Raw genomic sequence first — 20990 nt, forward strand, 5'->3', positions numbered from 1 at the left:
TGAAGTTCAGATATGCACAGGATTGGGCTATTTCAGCCTTCCCCAGGATGGCACCTTCCAGATGTGTTGAGACTACAGCACCCAACATCTCCAGCCAGAGATGGGGATTGTGGGAGTTGTAGTCCAACACATCTGGCAGTGGCCACGCTGGGGAAAGCTGAGCTACTTGGCCGCTGACCTTGTGTTGAGCCTCCATGCGAGCTCAGGGTACAGTTCTCTGCTCAGGCGTGGAACTGAAGAAGGGGCCCAGTGAGGTCTCCACCCTTTGGAGGGCCTTGGAAGCCCAGCACAAATGTAGAGATGATTAACCCAGCTGGGTCAGAAGGGCGCTCGTGGTCTTCAACTGGTGGGTCATGAGCCAAAAGTGGGTCTCAGGTCTGGACCAGTTGAAGACCACTGACTTAGAGGACCTCGGTCACACACTGCCCAAAGAGTGAGCTCCAGCTTTCCTTTCCTGCTTAAAGCTGGGCCAGATCTACACCAAATAGGATATGACACTTTGAAGACAGTTTGAAAACTGTATATGCAATGTGTCCTGGGCCCCAACAGTTGTCACTACTGTTATAAACCGTTATAAAGAAGTAGTGTAGACCCTGCCCTCGAGACATTGGCAGGGAGCTTCCCTTTAGTTATACTGCACCCTCCAAAGCTCAGTGCAATTGAAAGGGATGAACCCAACTCAAAGTAGGAAGGGAAGGTGGAGTTCTTCTCAACACCATTGCCAGAGGACAATGGAACACTCACAATTATGGACTACTGCTTTGAAATAACTATAGGCAGTGTTAGTATTATGATACATGCAGCTAATATAATCCATGCTGAACTTTGTGGGAGTGTTAAGTAATATTTTTTGCTCCCTTACCATGTAATTCAGTACATTTGTCTACACAATCTTAGTATGTTCAGTTATGTCTATTCCTTCTCCTACAGGCAATTTTGGTTAACAGTACATTATTTTCTCAACTCTTCAGCAGGTACAGGGTATGTCCCAATTTTCTAATCTCTCTCTAATCTAGGCTTTGCAGCATAGGTAAGGTTATGGCCAGGAACATCCTCAGTTCATTCAAACACAAGTTTATAATATATTTTGTGAGAACATTTAAATATGAATCACAGGAAAAACAATTTTAGAATTGGCTTTTCAAAAATCACTCACCTGGAGCAATTGTCTCCAAATCATGAGGCAAGAGAGTTTTAGAAAAGTCGTGAATTGGTTTTGTTGTATTTTTTCTTTCTCTTAAGCCACCAATGACTAAACTCAAAGGATATGTGTGAGTGGGCAGGCTGGTAAAAATGCCTGGGGGTTAGTCACTTCTGTGGACTCCTTTGCAAGGCTGGCTTTACAAGGTGCTAAAATGAGAGACGATGTGGGAGAAAGAGGAAATCGTCATCGCCAAACAAAGTTCTCCCAAAATGACATGGCAAAATGGCTAGTGAGATCTTAACGGCTGTAAACAGATGGCAGAACATACCTATCAAGAATTAAGCCAAGGCCGACAGGCTCACTTCATGGGATCAATGTCTAAATTAGGAAACGAGGAGCAACAAGGAAGAACTACAGCAGAAGTAGCAAAGAGGGCTGGGATAGCTATAGATTCACACTCCTCCCAGGAACCAAACTCCCATGTTACCTACTAAGCATAAGGTCAGAGAAGTAGCTATTTGCTCATGGCCATTTGCGATGTAAATGGAGGCAAGGGAAACAACTCAGAGGAGAAAATAATTTTAAAAAAAAGTTTTTTGAGCACCAGCCTGTTCAGGGTTTATGAAATTTCTCAGGCCATTGGAATTAAATTTCCCAAATTATTATTATTATTATTATTATTATTATTATTATTATTATTATTATTATTATTATTATACCTAGCTATCAGCACAATTTTTAGGCACCTAAGAAAAACGGGTAGCTGGAATTCTTCTGTAAGCCATAATATATCCCACAAGAGTCCCAAACAAAGAATTAAGAGTGGAAAGCTGGTTTTTCCATTTCTCCAACATCACTCCTAAATGCTAGCTTTTGTTTTAAAAATGGAGCAGACTTTTCATGCTGACACCTGTACAGAATGTAACTGCTGTAGCTTATGTCAGAAAACAGAACATTCTGCAATGCCTTCTTATTTTGAGAACCTTGATCTGGCAACCCTATTCGTTAACTTTTTTCCCCCAAAGTAGCAAAGGGCTTTAAAATACCAGTGAGATGGCTCAAGAGAGCATGGATTCATTCTGGGGATTACTGCACTTGGAGGCTGTCAAGAACCTGTATCCTGGCTATATTTCATACCTTCATGCACCCAAGGGAGTGATTAGTTCATGATAACCCCATTCCCCGGAGTGCCTAATTGCTTGACTGGCTTACCAAAACAAAACAGCTACGCCAGCCGGAATCACACTGGATTAGGGGAGATGCCTCTTCCTCCCCCCCCCCTTTAGAATCTTGCCCATTGACCAAAAAATAAATAAAAACAAAACCCATGTACATAATGAAAACACACACACACCCCACTCCGGAGACCTACGTTTTGAGAATGTACTTGCAGCTTAATTGGTAACAAATGCTCTGAAGTTTCCTATTCTCCCTCTGCGTGAAGCGCCAGAGCTATGGATGAGAATTTGGGGCGGGGGGGGGGAGGGAGAGAGAGGAAGGAAGGAAGGAAGGATGCAGTAAATAGAGATCAGATTACGTTCAAATAGTGGTCCCATTCAGTTGCTTAAACATCCCTAATTATTAAGACAGCCTATAATCAACATAGAGCTTTAAATATAAAATAAGGTGTTGGTACGATAGGTGCTGGGAAGTGGCATTAAAAGAAAAAAAAACACATCCCGTTGATAAGCATGAGGGGGAAAGCAATGTTGTGTGTGTGTGTGTGTTGCTGCCTGCATTTAATGTCTATGCAAAGCAACCAATACCAGCACATTAAAGAGATAGTGAAATACAAGCCCAGAATTCCTGACCCCAGAGCAGTACTGAGTCAGCATAAGTTCAGCTTCTTCTTGAATTAATAAGGGAAAGTACCCAGTCCAATCCAGGACAACTCCTATCCTTTGCCTAAATTTGCCATCCAGCAATACAAGGGAGTCCCTCGCCACAACAGCCTGTGTGTTTTTATCTTTTGCTGACCGCGCAATGGCAGCTGGATTTCCTGATACTTTCCTAAAAGGGGCTGGTTCAACTTATGTAAATATTGCTTGTATTGACATCTTTGGAGTTTTGCCCAAGCAAGGTTACTGTACAGGCCTCTATGTTCCACCACAGCATCAGGCCTCACTGAGGGAAAGGCCTGATGCTCTTAGACCTGACATGCTCTTTACATTTATTTATCTTTTTAAAGACTTAACCTCTTTCCATATAACACATTTTACTGCAAAGCCAGAAGGCTGACCCTACACACACTTTAAATTCCTAGAGATAACCTTTAAAATCACCACACACACACACACACACACACACACACAGAGACCCCTCTTTCTCTTCTAAAAAATGTTCCATCAGTAAGAGCTACTGCCAAGGAAAAAATAGGCAGGAGCCAATGTATTGTTCATAAAACAGATGTCAATAGTCTGTGTACAGTTTTATGTCTTTAATTTATTTCTTTAAAATGTTTATACCCCACCCTTATAATGTTGTTAACATTGGTTCATTACTTTGATCACAAGTGTCATCAGAATGCAAGTCATACAAGTAATTCAGGTTACCAGAATTTGTGATTCTTAAGTACAACAGAATGCTGAAGCAGTTTCAAGTAATTCTCCCAACCAGGTTATAAAATATGAAGGAAACAAAACAAAAAACTATCAATGGCTCGCCAGAAAAAAACTTGTGGACTTGGGTTCAAATCCCACTAAGCTGTGAAACACTTGAAATGAGAAATCATTCTCAGCACCAGCTACCCAAGATATAACAGTGACCTTGATTGTAACAATGTCACATGAATGGCAAGGATGTAGATGCTTCCTAACAACAGCACCATGTGCAAGTTTGAAAGATTTTCAACTAAAAGCATGGGCCTGCGTGTCTACAATAACAAATCACATCTGTAATATTGAAAAGTGCTCTCTGCCAAATGATCTGGCTCAGTGTCTTATACCTGTTAGGTTTGGATAAATCATGGCCCTAAAATGCCAAAGCATATACAAATATACCAACATTGGTTTAATTTTCAACTCTGTAGCTATGAGGACAAGAAATGCACTTTTAATGTATATGTAAACATAGTAAGATCTCATGAAATTCATATGGGAGCCTTGGCTAACGATATATAAAATTGTTTCAACTAGCTATACATCCACAGAATTTCAGCACTACATTTTGACTACTGTAAGCTCCGTGTATCATCTGGGAACCTATATCCAGTCCTGTATGCAAATTGTCACTAACTTGCCTACTGGTCTTTCTGAAAGCAAAGGCGCTCCAAGGCAATTTCTGCAAGAGCATCAGAAGAAAGCACTGATGTCTTGCAAATTCTCTGAATCATCTATCTGAACAAACTAAATCAGAACAGATAAGGAGACTTTTTCAAAAGCTTTACTCTTAATAGAAAAAGTTTGTATTTTTTTTTTACTGTAGTCTCTGCTCTCCCCAATGCCCAAGACCAAGACACAATTATCTTTTACTATTCACTTCAAAACGCTGCATTTCACCAATTTTTCAAGTCACTGATAGCTGCCTGGGACAATAAAAATAGCAGCAAGGTCAGTACAGAGGTATCACTTGGGCTTGTAACTTCAATCTCCCACTCCTAGTGGCTCAGAAATAGCAATGCCATTTAGCACCCCATTTAGTCTAAGCATTGTATGCATGGATGAAGGACAGATTTTTTAAAAAATCTGTATTAAATTTCTGCACGGAGAACAATTTAGCCAGCTTTGAACCAGTGCTGTTCAAAATGTCCATGTCTGAAGGTGCCCCTTGCACAAATTTATATATTAAAACAGCAACAACCTACTAAAAAAGGGTAGCCAACCTGTTGCCCTCTAGATGTTTTGGAGCACAACTACCATTATCCCTTACTACTGGCCATTTTTGCTGGGGCTGATGGGAGTCGTAGTTCAAGCCATCTGGAGTGCACCAGAGTGATCCCGGATAATCTTTACCTTCTTTTCCTTATTTACTAAACAAAATACAAGTTTCTAGCTCCCATAATGCAGAAATAAAGCTGAACCAGATGTTTTTAAAAAGCAGGAAGGAAGAGCTTGTGGTGGATTTGATTTCAGTAACGATAGATGAAGACTTAGTACAATCAGTTTCTCTTCCCATGCAGGCCTAGTTCTTTTCTTTTACTGGGCCTGATGAACTGCTATTCTTCTGCCCACCCCCAGGGCTGGGGGCTTCCAGCAGTCCAACCTAGGTCACTGTATTCCCCCTGTACTGAACATATTTACACACATTGCGGAAAAGTACACACAGGCGGTAGGAGCAGCAGATATGCAGTAAAGCCAAGGGCTCCAGGGCAACAATTGTGGGTAGCTTGCTCAACCATTTAATTTAACAGCACTGACTAATACCTTGTTATGAATTCCGAAGCTCCTTCCTTCAGGAACTCGACATACAAACAAGCTGAATTTCAAAGACCAAAATTCAGAAATTCAGAAAAGCGATGTCAACTATGAAAATATTCCAACCACATATTTTTTTTTGGGGGGGGGGGGGTTGGAGCGCACTGTTGTAGATCCAACCACTTGTATTTTTCAAAACAAAAACAAAAACCTATGGCATGTTCAAGTGTGATGAATCAGCAATACAAGAGCACCTGGTCAAATGAGATTTTGGTGCCATAAGGGCTTTCCCATTACCTCATTATTACAATGAACACAGGCAATTAGCAAACAGCCATTTAGCAACACCAGTCTCCCAACATGAATCAAGGGCTCCCCTGTGCAGAAAACAAACTTGATCTCTACAGGACTACACTTGCCAAGTTCTGACAAACAAGCCAACCAAGAGTGTAGCTTGAAATCTGTTAAAGGTGCTCAAAAACCAGCCAACATTTTAAAGGTTACCTGTAATTTTAGCACTACTAGGCCTCCGCAGCTCCCTTTGAATCCTGCCATATCCTCACAGCCTTCCCCAACCTAGTGTCCTCCAAATGTGTTCACCTGCAACTCCCGTTGCCTTCTGTTTTGGGGGTAGCTATATCAAGTTTCATGGGATCTGGGGATGGTGGAAGTTGTAGTCAAATACATCTGGAAGGCACCAGGTTGGGTAAAGCTGTACCAAAGTATTAACCGTTATTATATTCCTCACTCAACAATGGGGAAAATCGGGCCAGGGAGAGGAACGGAGCAGATTGTTTGAGAAAATCCCATTTCCATTCAACAAACTTTGAAACCTTCCCTGAGAAACAGCTCAGAGCTTCTAGGTGTGCCACATTCCTTTTTCTAAGCATTCCTGCTGTGTAGAAGGGAAGGTAAATATTGCTGCGGCACACTCCATGCACACAGAGACGCCAGTTCCATAAAGATACGGACAGTCAAGCAAACAGGGGGGAACCTGTTGTGAACCCAGAGAGCCCAGAGAGCTTCGGCTATTGGGCGGTATAAAAATGTAATAAATAAATAAATAAACAAACTGAAATCCAAGAAGCACATTCTGGAAGAGGAGTACCAACTGATACGCAAATCCTTTTAGCTTGGGCCAGATTTACACACACAGCAGAATGAGGTCAAGCCTTGAGGTTTTAGGTCAGGCTTCTCCAACCTGGTACCTTCCAGATGTGTTGGATTACAACTCCCAGCACCAACCCAGGCCAGCTCTGGTGGTGCTGGGAGTTGCTGTGCAACACATCTGGAGGATACCAGGTTGGTAAAAGCTGGTGTAGATGGACCACTTGGGGGACGAATGTGATACATCTTTTGAATATTTCCCTACATTAATAACCTGATGCAAGTAAAAGTGGGGAAACCTACCACCACATCGGGGGGGGGGGGGAGGGAGTTCTAGCCCAACCCTCTCCTTGCAAATAGAAAACTAGCACAGCAGAGAGTTTTTCCATGCAGGGAAACATTCAAAATTGTGGGTTCCTCACCTGAAGTCACTGCATATGTAGATTCAGCCTCATATTACTTTCACCTCCATCTCACACTGCTCAGGCAACCTCAGAAGCATCATGCCATGCCATATCCACACCATGATTCCTCCTACTACCAGAATAACCTGCCCTCAAATTGGGGCATTGCTGGCATGAAGATGATGTGGGATGGGTCCTCTTCTCCCATGTGGCCCAGGAGGCTTCTCTAACATTACCCCAAGCACCATGCGAAGAAGCCACATTGCAGCTCCCATGTCATAGAGGCAAGTTTCAGAAGGGACAGAAAACATTTTCAGGAAGACATACAGATTTTACATGATGCTGTAAAAAACTGTGCCTTCTCCCAAGCCTGCTGTGCCTTTAAAGCAGAGGTGGGTAACTTGTGGTGCTCTAGATGTTTTGGCCTACAATTCCCATCATTCCTCAACAGCAGCTATGCTAGCTAGGAATGATAGTTGTGGGCCAAAACATCTGGAAATCCACACCCCTGCATTAGAGCCACTCTCAACTACTTTCAATGGCAAACTCCATCTGCAATACATCGCCTTATAGGCCCTTTCCAACTCTACTGCCAAGACAATATGATGGCAAAAGCAAGCAACCATGGACTACATGCAAGCAGCCATGTGTTGGACTACAACTCCTAACACCCCAAGCCAGCATATCCATTGGCCCTGCTGGCTGGGGAGTGATGAGAGTTGAGTATAACAGAGAGAGCCTTTTCAGTACATATCTGGAATTGGCAAGGCCCCTTCTCTGCAGGTTTTCAAGGAAGACTCCGAAGACAGACCTGTTTTTACTGGCCTTCCCATAATCTTTGGGCCACAAATTGTATTGGTATAAACTGCTTTGATAATGCTTCATATTATTTCATTGTACATTTATTGCCAATTTATACTAATTCATATACTGTTGATGTTTTTTAATCCCGTACGCTGCCTTAAGAGGGTTAAAGCCAGCCTAAAAAGAATGTTAAATTAAAAATAAATTATCTGGAGAGCACCAGGTTGGGGAAGTCTAAACTTATTTAGAATCAGGCTGTTCCACTCTCAATCCCCTTTCCGTAAGCTCTTTTATATAAACAAGAGGTGGTGGGGAGGGACAGCACATAACCCATCAGTCATGGATACACTTAAAGATGGCTAATTTGCAACGGGAATAAAAATAATTATTGATACTGGTACACAGTCATTGTTGCTGGGGAAAAATAATGGAGTTCGAGGATGGTGGAGTACCTCAACCTCAAAATGCCTATGCATAGACAAAGCTTCCATTAATGGAAATGCACACAACAATGCACAAAAGCATGGAGATCAACAAAGCACCTGCTACAGGATTCCTGTTTAGCGAGCACAGAATGTGGGAAACATCTTTTACCTGTATTCTCCCTCTGAATCTTGAAAGGCAAGTTACAAGCTACATTTTCATTAAAATGTGGAGCAGATGGAGACCTTTGAAGTTTGATATATAAGGCAAAAAAGAAAAAGTACCACCACTCAGCTTTCTTATAATTACTCTGGGACAAACTCTCAAAACATGCCTAAGTTTTACTTAGGGGTATAGCATCTTTCCTTTCAAAAGTTGCATGTTTTCTGTGGAAAAGGGGTGGGGGGAGCCACTTTTCTTCCCTTTACAAATATGAACAGAAAACATGCCTGTAGCTGAACAAGGCAGTTTGAAACACGTTTGATCAGTGGATTATATAACCCAATAACCGTGTGTTAGACGAGTGGTTGCCAAATCCCTAATAGAAGGGAGTCCTATGCTTTTAATGGCATGACAGAATAATTTGAAAGATCATAGAATCATAGAATAGTAGAGTTGGAAAGGGTCTATAAGGCCATCGAGTCCAACCCCGTTTCAGGAGAAGCAGCACTTTCCCCCAACACACAACTAATAAAGATACCATCATCCTATCCAAAGCCAAATCTTATTATAGGTCAAGTGAAGTGGTTGATTTTGGGCACCCTTAAGGGAGTAATAAACTTATTATATATTTTTAATTTTCCAAGGGGGGAAAGAGGAGAGAGCCTAATTTCCTATCTTAGCTGTACTGTCAGGAGTTTGATAGTCCAATGAATTTTCATATCATTTTTGCTCGTTATTCAGAATGTTTTGTTTTTGCTTTTGTTTTGCTGCCATTTTATTACATTCTCATAAACTGAGAGCTCCAGTGGGCAGAAAAGGCCATTTATAAATACAATAAATAAATAGTATTAAGCTGACACCATGTCAGCAAGCCAATGAACCTCAGAAAGGTAATTGAAGTAACAGTCACAGATCAAGTTTCCAATTATTATTTTTAAAAAGTGGGGTTTTTTTTTAAATCTCTCTGGAGCTGTGTCTGTTCTGAGTAACCTGGGGTGTAGGAGGGGGAGAAAAGAATTGTGTGCACCTTTCGTTTCCCAACCAAATTTGGGATACATCATCCCTGTTTCCAGAACTATTTTTAGACATCTGTACATATAATAAGAGTTCATTATATGTACTGAATTTCAATATACCCATTATTTGAGCTTATTACCCTACATTCTGTTGCAAACTAAACCCAGTTTTGAAATGTAGATATGGATATCAATATGGCTTTTAATATGAGTATGAAGTAATAAAAGCAGATAAATTTCTATCAACAGGGCCTAGACACTTTCTTAATGTACATTCAAATTCCAGATGCTTAAATCCAGATGTCCCCCTCCAATTCATAGCTACAGGGATAACTGTTATCACCTTTTATAGTTGTCTGTTAATGAAAATGTCAAAACAGATAATGAAATAAAAGTTTCAAAATGAAAACAAAAGAGACAAGCATTTAGCAACACATTTGACTAACTAAACCAGTTCCTACATTCTCATGGCCCCCTCTGTTTTGACACCCACAAACTAGTGCCTGTGGAGAATAATCTAGACTCCATGGATTATCTGATTCTATAAAGTTGGCATCATCTACCAGCAAGGGCAGCACAGGTATAGAGAGCACGAGGTAGCAGAGAGAGAAAGAGGGTTGTCTCTTCAAAATGTGCCTGAGATTATAAAAATTGGGTGGTTTTGGGTGTGTGTTTTTTAAAGCAAGACTGACTTATTTACAGGACTGATAGAATCATAAAGTGAAGGCGGGAAAAACAGAGAAGAGTTCATGGGGAAAGTGCACCCTTAATACACTTTTAATCAGTGTGGTTAAAAAGTACTTAAAGGGCCAAACTAATCCACATAAAGTGATCTCGAGTGCAAGCCCTTAGGCCTGAGCGGGATTTGCAAGGAAATGCGAAGCGGTGACTGTCGGAGAAACATCCACAAGAGAAGCATTCCAAAAAACAGCTGTGAGGACAGCCCTTCCATTTCTTCACACAGTCCCATGCCCATTTCTGTAGGAGCATGCCTGGCAAAAGCTGCCCTCCCCCCTCTTCCAGCCAAAATGACAGGTTCGTATTTGGCAGCAGCAGCAAACGCTCATCCAGTCTTCTTTTAGACAGCACCGTCATAGTCTCTCAAGTAAAGCTTCGAATCAACAGCTACGTGCAACTTGCGTTTGTCACCACCACAGCGGCACACGGCCTCCGTTTCCTTCTCAGTAACTCCAAGGGGAAATGTTATGCTCGTAGAGTTGTTCTTCCCACCACACCCAGTTCTCTCTCAAAAGCACAGCCGCTCCTTGCTTTTTCTAACTGCCGAGAAAGATTAGAAATTCCCTCTCTTGTGGAAGTGCCCTGTCCTTCAATGAAGCCTATTTATATTTATTTATATCCCGCCTTTTTCCCAGTACTGGGACTCAAGGCGGTTTACAAGATTAAAACATGTACAATTAAAACATATCATATAAATATAAATTACAAAAGTTGAAATAGAATTAAACATGTTAAAAACATGTTTAAAAGTTTAAAAACTTTAACAGGTTAAAACGGGCAAGAATATTCAGCAAGAATATTGGCCTGCCTAACACAGCGCGGTTCTACTTGGACCGCTCTCCAAGGTCACAGGCAGGAGTTTTTCTCATTGGCTACTACGCCGGGCACTTCGAGGTCCACGGTTGCTAACGCTAATAAGTCACTGTTCTTTCTCTGTCAGCTGTAAGCGGAATTGCAATGGATTTTCCACACTACAGGAGATAGTGTGGGCATTTTCTGTGCATACATTCCAGTATGTTCTGTTAACACCAGTGACCTTAGCGCCGCTACTCCATCTTTTTTTACGTGGGAGGTAACTTTTCATGCAGCTGAACACTACTGGGGTGGACACTTTTTTTTATTATCACCAATATATTTTTAATCGAAAAGTGTTTTTAATCCCATTTAAAAGGTTGTTTAAAAATATACAAGGATGACCAAATGGTACCTACCGCAAAGGATATAATGAATGTCTGCTGACCTATGATAGGTTCATCTACCAAACAGGTCACATCAAAACCACACCTCTTTTTTAAAAGACAGAACAATAGCACTAAGGACATTAACACCTGTAGAAGTCACATTATTCTTCTATCCTTTTCAAAATCTGATTTTCTGTGGTAACAAATAAAGATGGAAGCAACTGTGGGAAAACACAGGAGGACTACAAATGGATGGCAATATTGTGTGGATGCCCAGTAAAATGTGAATGAACAAGCCATGGTCATGCTAGTCTGGAAAATACCAGAGTTTGAACCTGCAACCTTCTAAGTGCCCCCTCCCTAAAACATTGTCTAGCTCTTGGTGCCCCTTCCTGTAACAAGAAATAGCACAGGTGAAATGTTACAATACTAATCATGTAACTACCTACACATTAGACAATAGTAATTAATGAATTTATTTATACTAGGCTAAGAGACTAACCTATGAACATGCTAGTTCCCTGTTGGACATGAGCTCATTAAGCAGCTCACGGCTCGTCAGCCTCAGCACCCTATCTGCAATACAACGATAATAATATCCAACTACCTTACAAGTTGTAAGAAATACTAAAATGTATAAAATACTATGCTCTCTCTCTCTCTCTCTCTCTCTCTCCGTGTGTGTGTGTGTGTGTGTGTGTGTGTGTGTGTGTAAATGGTATTATTATAGTAGTTCTACTTCTTTGTGTCTATCAGTCCATAGACTATGAAGTAAAACCCTACCCAATCCCCTGGAGTAACTTAAGTGAAAGATCAGTACCTTATCTTGTCTTCTTAAACACACTGGCTGCGTTCAGACAACACGATAGTCAACTACGGGGTAATAGTCAACTCAGCAGTTGTTTATCTAAGGGGTACTGTCCACACAACATGATAATAATGTGGATTAGGATCAGCGTTGAGTTAACTATTAGTTCATGCTGAGTTGATTCACTCATCCCCCACCATCTCTTCCCCCTCAGTCGTCCTGCTAGTATCCCATCAGCCATTACTGCCAAAATTCTATCCTGCGACTGTGGCTGACAAAATAACCAATGGAGGCCAAGTAAATAAGCAATGGTGCCCTCCACACAACACGATAACCAATGGTAGTTCAAATAGCCAACTCTGCACAGCGTTGGTTATTTTGGCCAAATAATCAAACATTGGTTTAAAAAACACACCTCCACACAACGTGATAACCCGTGGTGAGTTCAATAACGAAACACCAATTATTTAAACCACTGTTGAATACCGTGCTGTCTGAACCCAGTCAATATGACAGAAAATTCAGAGCACGTGTAAAATAGTCATTTCCTTGACTATAAAGGTTATAGTCTGAAATCCCATTGAATTCAAAGAGATTCAAGCCCCCAAACGGTATATAGATTTTTTAAAAAAATATGTAAAACAGTTCTAATAATAAAATAAGAAATATGCAATATTTGTACAGCACTTCCAAGAGTTTAAAGCAGCATTTCACATACATTATCTAGCTTTAATCCTTACAAGAACCTTGTTAAATAAAATTTGAACCAGGGACGTCCTGATTTGTTGCTCAGTCTTAGCCCCTTCGCTAGACTAGCGTGCTAATTATAGATATATCACTGGTTTGCTTGGTTCTACACAGATATGAAAATGTACAAATTTTACAATGGGACATGACAAGCACCAGGTAACTTTTAGAAAAGTATCCTTCCCTGTGCCAAATGTGGACAGATATCCCATTGTTGTCCAATGCTGCAATTGTACTTACCTAGCTTAAGAATCACTGGAATTGCACATTATCACCAGCACTTTTAATGCTAAATGTAATTAACAGCTACTTAATCATTGTGAAGACGTTGAAAGCAGGGGGGGTGGAGAAACCAACTCTAGAACACTATGACGCTTATAATGAGTAAATGCATTACAGAGCAACACTTAAAAATGTTTAAATCTCAGTGCAGAAACTGCACTGGTCATTTTCTTATTATTTCTTCATATTCTTGAATTTCTTCAGTCAAGGGATAAAATTATTCAATTTTGCTTTTGAGTGCTTCCCCCAAGTGCTTACAACTAGACATTGCTACAGGAAACACAAGCAGGCCTTTATTACACTGCATATGTTCTAACACTCTGCAACCAAACATATACAGCATAGGCAGCTCAAATTAATTTAGCCCCACCAAATAATCTTTATTTTTTGAAATACTATGATTTCTTAGGTATTTTAGTTATTTGGGAAGAATAAACAGTTTCCATGTGGAAGAGTGACCTTTCAACCTAAGCATGTGATTTGATGCAGGAACAGGGATGTGTGTGAAACCAATATATGCTAAAAACAGGGTCATGAGCCCAGGGAACCTATTTTCCCAGAATAATGTAACCTCAACTCAAAACATCCATATTATAAAGGCAATTACACCACTGTGATGATGTTTCCGGAATCGAGAGACTTTTATCTTCAGTGAATGCATTTACTGGATTTTAGCTCCTGGCCTTTATTGTTTTCTATGCAGTCCCCTAGCTTCAGTTTTCAATATTCCAACATAGAGATTTCTGCAAGCACATACAGAAATCACACAGCCAATTTAGGGCAGAGAGGAACAATTACTTGGAAAATGAAGTTGCCTTCTCTCTCTCTCTGGGCAGGTCTACACCACAAGGGTGTAGGGCGAGGATCGCGGACTTAACGGTTTCCGCAATCTTCCCTGGGTGTCTAGTCAGCCGCACAATGTCCCGGAAGGACATCGTGGCCACCATTTTTTAAAAACAACAACAACGAGAGGAGCGCCCCAGCACCAAAGGTAAGCAAGCAAGAAAAACTGACCCCACTCCCCACCCCCAATGACTGCCACAGTGCAGCTCCATACCCATTTTACAGTCACCGCTACTCACGCGGAGGACAAGACAACCCAGGAGCAGCAGCCACAAGGCCGCGCTTCATAGATGGTAATGGAACCATAGAAAAGTCGTGTTTTCCATGGTTCCTGATATCCTGAAGTCATTGCTAGTCCCGGGTTTCCCCCAGGATCCCCTGTGCATCATGTGGATGCACAAGGATGATCCAAGGACTACCCCAGGATATAGGCATGGTGTAGACATGTCCAGTCTCTCTCTCTCTCTCTCTCTCTCTCTCTCTCTCTCTCTCTCACTCACACTCTCACACACACACACACACACCCCTCTTTGCATCCAATACATACACTTGTATGTAAGGTAGGGACTAGTACTCACTGTCCTGAACATATTTACATTGAAAGAGAATTATGCAAATGCAGAAACTTGTTACACCCTTGTTAAATAGGCACAAACCTGCAAAAGAAACTCATAAGCTTCTGTGTTAAGTCATTGGAAAGAGCTCTGCAAATTCAAATTAACCATGTCTAACAGATTAATAGGAAAATGAACTGAATTCCAAACTCCAAGTCCAAGGAATTTATATTTATATAAATTATGCATATGCTCTCGCAACCCTGCAAGCTAAATATACCTCTACCCAAGGAGGTTTGCGGGGAGAACAACCTGATCTTTCAGTATGTGTGCAATATTTCACACCACATAGCTGTACTGGAAAGATAGTCTCACTGCTCCCCAAAAAGATCAGAAATTTTCTATAATGGCTGCTGTAAGCTAGTCAAAATATAGCCTATGTTAAGCTAAGTTTAATAGGGATGACAAGATCCAAAGGAACGTAGGGCTGCTTCACTTTTAAGAACTGCATAAGATGAGGCAATTTCAGGAGATGTATCTTACCCTCATAGTAAGGAGAATTGTTCTTGCTGAAAAGTGCTTTTTTCTTTAAAAGACATAATTCTTAAAAGGTATAGGAGCCTTAGGCCGTTTCTACACCAGCCCGAAAATCTAGGCTGGTCACGGACGAGTCCCTGTGCGTCCAAATGATGTACAGGGACTCCCGAGAGGAAGGAGGGACAAGAACGGGTTTTCCCAGTGATAAATAATCCCTGCGAAAAGCCAGTTCTTCCTGTGGTCTCAGGATCGTCCCGAGATGGCAGGAGGTGTACCCACCCGTCCCGGCTTCTTCCCTCCTCCCCGCGAGTAGCAGGGATCAGTAGAGGGAAGGAACCGGGCCGGGAGGGATTGGAGTGCGGAGGAGTGGGGTCAGGGCTTTTTTTAAAAAAACACCACTTCATATTTTAGTTGGAGTGCACATGCGCTCATCTCTTTTTAAAAAATGGTGAGTGCAACACCCTCCTTTCTCCCGGGATGTTGCACCCGCATGTGGACTAAGGGGAGAATCTCACCATCAGAATATCACGAGATCCTCCCCCCTCCTTCCCTCTACGTGTAGGTGTAGGAAGAGCCTTGTTCTCCTTTGCACTTGAGCCTCTTTTATTATCATTCCCTGTCTCAGGTTACATTTTGCCTTGCTATCTTCAGCACCATTTGACTGAAGATCAAGAATTTGGCTCAAAACTGAACCATTATGCCCGCCAACACCCATTTATGCACAAACCACCCTTAGGGTAGGCACATAGGTGTGCGCAAGGGGAGTGTCAGGTGTGCCCAGGCACACCCTAATGTCTCAAGCAATAAGCATCGAATTGAGGGGGCCTTTGAGTAGGGATCCAGAAGAGGATCCAGCCGCGGTGGGAATGGTCCTCCAGCTGCCCACCAGCTGCTCCACTGCCACTTCCCCCAACAGAACGCTCTTGCTCTTAGCAGCAGGAGCAAAAAGGAATCACCCTGCTGGGAGCTATGCTTCAAAGAGGCCAGCAGGAGCTGCCTTAAGGTAATATCACCTCATAAGCCCCTCCTCTGGCCAGGGCCACCACAAAGCCCCTCCAATGCTGGGGCTTGAGGAGCATCTCCTCATTCTCCCCTCCCCACCTGCAATGCCCCTCCCACAGTCAGGCAAGCCGAATGCGGAGAGGGCATCAGTGTCTACAGTGTTCAATAAATAAATGAATAAAAATGTCCTTTATGATTGAGTAAATGATTGTCTTTAAAAAAAATAATTCCCAGGGTGCACACCCTTATGAAATGTACTGCGCACGCCTATGTGTAGGCAACTTCTATCTGGTTTCAGAACAGCCTTCATGCTCCAGAGGAGGCGTACCACAGGTCTGAGCCTTTCCCAGCCTGGTGCGCTCCAGATGTGTTGAAGAAGACTACAACTCCCACTGTAGTGCAAAACATCTGAAGGGCACCAGGTTCAAGAAGGCTAGGCTAGCAGGAAACAGCTGGAAAGCATGGAATTCCCATTTTGCTACATCCATGAGGAACTGTAGTAACCCGGTCAAAACAAACGCTTTTACCTTTAATATGGTTGGAGGAGTGGGAATTTCTGTAGTTGCAGCTTCTCTCACGCCTCCATAACAAGCTGCACAGCCAAAATTCCACTCCTACGCCACTATTTAAAAATGTGCAGGAGAGCTGCCTGTCAAGGGCCAGGGTGGGGCGGTGGGTGGCTTGAGGTCAATGGCTTGAGGCTTGAATCGGAGAAGCTGGACCCTAGAATGCTTTAGGGCAGAAACAACAACTGAGTATGGCTGTGCTGACTAGGAAAAAGACTCACGATATTTACACACAGCCTGGCCAATCTGAAGGCTTCACCCTGCCCCAACAGAGTACTACATATGGTCCACAAGGCCCAGCTCAAGTCTCATTCCCTGCAGTGTTCTCCTTTACATCTGTAAAGAAAAGCCGATCCTTTTCAAATGAGGGCCTCTAAAAAACTTGCTCAGCTACTACTCATCCGTAGTCTCTCTCTCTTACGCACGCACGCACGCACGCACGCGCACACACACACACACACACACACACTTAAATGTGCAGAAGGCTTGCAGTGTGTGCATAAACCTGTATGTCAAGGGAGCATGCTACACAGGACTGCTCCTTAACCTCATGCATTCGATAACTGGACAGCTTGCTTTAAGACTGTCTACAGAAGAAGCCCTCAAAGGATGATTTGGAAGATCTTCTGGAAAGGCCAAGATGTTAGAGGACACTGTGCGCACAAAGATGCAGCTATTAGAGAGACCACAGTGCCCTCATTTAGTACAGCAAACAGGAAAGTGGCTATTCTGTTCAGCTTGCAGCTTTAGTAACTTCTCAAACAAAGACGCTTGATGAAGGCAGACAGAGAGGGACTTATCAGCTTAGGAAATGGGAAGGATGGTCCAATTAACTACCAAGCAGTCAGACGTAATTCACTCTGATGAAGCCAATGAGAGAAGACAAGATGGAGAAAATGCACAGCCCAACCACACTCAAACATTCCTCTGCAGGCAGCAAGCCACCCACTCTTTTCTATAACTTTTCCTAAATACGTCAAGAGGTTGTAGGTATGTGCTACCTTTCTGGGGGGAAATAATTCACGGAGGGATGCTGCTGTGCAAACCCCTGTAACACTCCATCTCTGCTAGGAAAAGCTTCACCAGCTACATTTCTGCATGTGAGGACAGCTCTTGAAGGAAGTTAGACCTCATCGGCAAAAAGACCTGACTAATCTGTTTTTTGGGGGGAGCCTGATTATTTTGGTCTCCCTAACGCAGGGTTTGGGAACCTCTTTCAGCCCAAGGGCCAAATTGAATTTCAGAGAAGCTCTCAGTGGCTGCATTCCAGTGGTGGGCAGAGCCAAAGGCAACAAGGAACTAGCCCAAAGTAGGGAAAATATCATCCTATTTTAGCTTAAAGCTCTAACTGCCAATAACTAATCTTGGCAGAAGCATTCGGAGAATGGGCAAAAAGCTGTGCAAAAGGTGGGAAACCATTAAACAACTGGTGGTCAGGGGAAAGGGTTAGGATGCCAAGGGAAGGGGTGGGGGCATTTGGGGAACCCCGGGGGGCTAGATTGGATCCCCAGGCAGAATGGACTTGGGCCACAGGACTGAGGTTCCCCACAACCACCTTAAGGCATTCAATCTTCTCCAGAAAACTGCTGGCAACGCAAGGCTACTGCAGAGACCAGACATTTGTTGGGGAAAGACAATACCAGCATACAATGTACCCATAATGCAACACTCTGTGTGTATGGAATCAAATGACTTGTTTGGGTGCAACAAGTGACATGCAAGACTCACAGGGATAGCCACATGACTGGTGGTTTGAATGTTTTGACCTGTAACAGACACACACTGACTGGGCTTGCCACATCTTGCAAAATTTAATTGACATGGGTTAAAATCAGAACATGGGAGTCCCAACATCATCATCTACAAAGGTGTCAAAACATTCAGACATGATAGGCACTGGTACCTTGTGGCTACCACCACCTAAAATTAGTCGTCCAACCTGGATTTAAAGTAATTATGATCGGTCACAAGGCTATTTCTACCTCAATATTGTTACTTCCCCTGTATAACTTTCACTCTCTTTCGCTGTCGCAGCAGTGGCCTGCTTAACATTATAGTTAGCATGAGAAACCCAGTTTAGAAATTACACCATGCGCCAGAATTACTACGCAATCAGCTCAATGTGTGCCTTGGCTCACCACAACGATCGGACGGTTTACCGCCCCCAACACCACCTCAAACTGTCATAAAGTGAGATCTAGACCTACAGCATCCTCTGCATGAGGAAAAATATTTCACAAAAAAGGCTCACCGAGTGTTAATAGCCATCATGTGGTGCGAATTTAAAATGGCCTGCAATGGCAGCTGTAATGTATAACCCCCATCCCAAATTACTCATGGTTCAGGCCTAAGAATATTTCAAGACAGTCAGGTTTAACAACAGAGAATATAGCTGTAAATACCAACCTTGAACCATTTAATTCTAACACTGCACATTTGTGGGAATATCCTCTTACCAAACCACTGACCTACCTCTTATTTTGCATCCTAGTTAGATGGCCCCATCCCGTGCCGCCCCTGCCACCAGAGCCCCACAGAAAAAACAAACAAGGAAGCAATTACCAGTGGAATATATGTGCTGCACCTCTAAATTAGTCCAATTTCTATTTCCCAGTATAGCCCATCTATAATCTTTTAGAATACACACCAGTTAAATGTAGTTATCTTTGTTCAGTTTTTTTTTTAATGTATTAAAAAGAGTCAAAATGCATAAGGGAATGCCTCCAAAGAATTTCCACTGTGCCACTACTATTCCTTTGAAGATAACGATATCATTTTTAAGACGTAAGAGAAATTTCTGATACTGAACTCTACTACAAGAGCAAGTCTCTTTGAGGGGAGTGGATAAGAATTCAGTTCTCCATCATGCAATAAGGTAAATTCTTTTATACACAGTCCTTTATTTTTATTTTTTTCAATAAACAGTTTTATTTATTTCATATTTATTTATTTATTTCAATTTTATCCCCATCTTTTCCTCCAAGGAGCCCAAGGCTGCATACATTATCTTTCAGCTCTCCATTTTATTTTTACAACAACCCTATTAGGTAAGTTAGGTTGCGAGTCAGTGACAGGCCCAAAGCCATCTAGAGAGCTTCATGGCCAAGGGGGGAAATGAACCTGGGCCTCCCCAGTCCAACACTCTAACCACTATACCACACTGGTTCTCAGTTGCAAGATACCCTGATGATGAACAATGCATTTCGTGCACCATAAGGGCTAGCTCCAGGTGTCTGTGGGCAACTAACATAGAAGGAGAGAGAGGATACTGGGCCTAGCCTATTTGAAGGGCTACTCCCACAATTGCTGTGCTGCACTCTGAGTAGACAAGTTCTGCCGAGATGGTCATAGAAGCCTGCCCCGGGGACATGATGGGTATGAAATTTAGGCTCAACCAACCTCCACAGCAACTTTCAGGTTGAATTAAGCCATAATGCTGGCCCAGCTTCTCCACAGCAACAGAACCAGCCACGAGATTCAGTGGAATGAGGGAGACAAAGCTAGCATTTCCACACACATACACAGACAGCTCACCATCCCTAATACACCTCTTCCATCTGAGGAACCATGCTATGGAACTGCTCTTCATTATTCTGCTGAAATTCAACGTTCCAGCAGCTATCTGTGGCACCGCAGTCTTTAAAAAGCATATTGTGACATCTTTACCTGCCAGAAAGCCAAGGAAAAGTGTGCTTTTCTGTGAGCGCATGCACAAGCATGCATATGTATTCCTGCAAAGGCTACCGCACAGTGGGATGCTGTAGCAAGCAAAAACCCAGGCTATATATGGTATGTTGACTGAATGATCTGGCATAAACAGGTTACAAATGGCAACACTGTGCAGAACTCTCAGGTTAGATCCTAGGCTTGCTGCTGAACTCTGCATCCCATTAATTGGCAACTAATTCTTTTTGACTGACTGACTGATTGGTTATTTTCAGAAAGGCGGTAAAGAAATACAATCATTGCGGCTTATAAAAAGTTTAAAAATTAAAAACCATAATAAAATAAAAGCATAGTAAAACCTTAACAATAGCCTTAAAATCATTAGCATTTTAAAAACCAAGTTTAAAAAGTGCATTTTGACCCCCTTCCTAAACCTAGAGAGTGTGGGAACCAATTCCAGAAGGAGCACATTCCAGAATTTGGAAGCGACACATGCTCCCAAATTTCCATTGTGTTTCTTAAGCAGGTCTCTGTAAGCAACAGTGTCTTCAGCAGGGCCTCTCCTGTGGATCACAATAACTGAGCACGCTCATCCAAGATAGGCAGTCCCTTAGATAGCCAGGCCTTAAGCCATTTAGAACGTTAAAGGTTAAA

At 42.4% G+C, this 20990-nt stretch overlaps 1 protein-coding gene across 5 annotated transcripts in view; it reads right to left on the reverse strand.

Moving 5' to 3' along the window:
• RREB1 (ras responsive element binding protein 1) overlaps nucleotides 1–20990 on the reverse strand; it is a 150501-nt gene that overhangs the window by 81624 nt on the left and 47887 nt on the right. Inside the window, exon 1 of one of the 5 annotated variants that reach the window (XM_063130339.1) lies at nucleotides 2517–2567. The exons of the other annotated variants lie outside the window; for them this stretch is intronic. The gene's annotated coding sequence lies outside the window, so the exon portion shown is untranslated. Of the gene's footprint in view, nucleotides 1–2516; nucleotides 2568–20990 lie in introns of those variants that run through there. 5 annotated transcript variants of the gene reach the window in all.

Source organism: Elgaria multicarinata, chromosome 7 (assembly GCF_023053635.1).
Source record: "Elgaria multicarinata webbii isolate HBS135686 ecotype San Diego chromosome 7, rElgMul1.1.pri, whole genome shotgun sequence".
Lineage (NCBI taxonomy): Eukaryota > Metazoa > Chordata > Lepidosauria > Squamata > Anguidae > Elgaria > Elgaria multicarinata.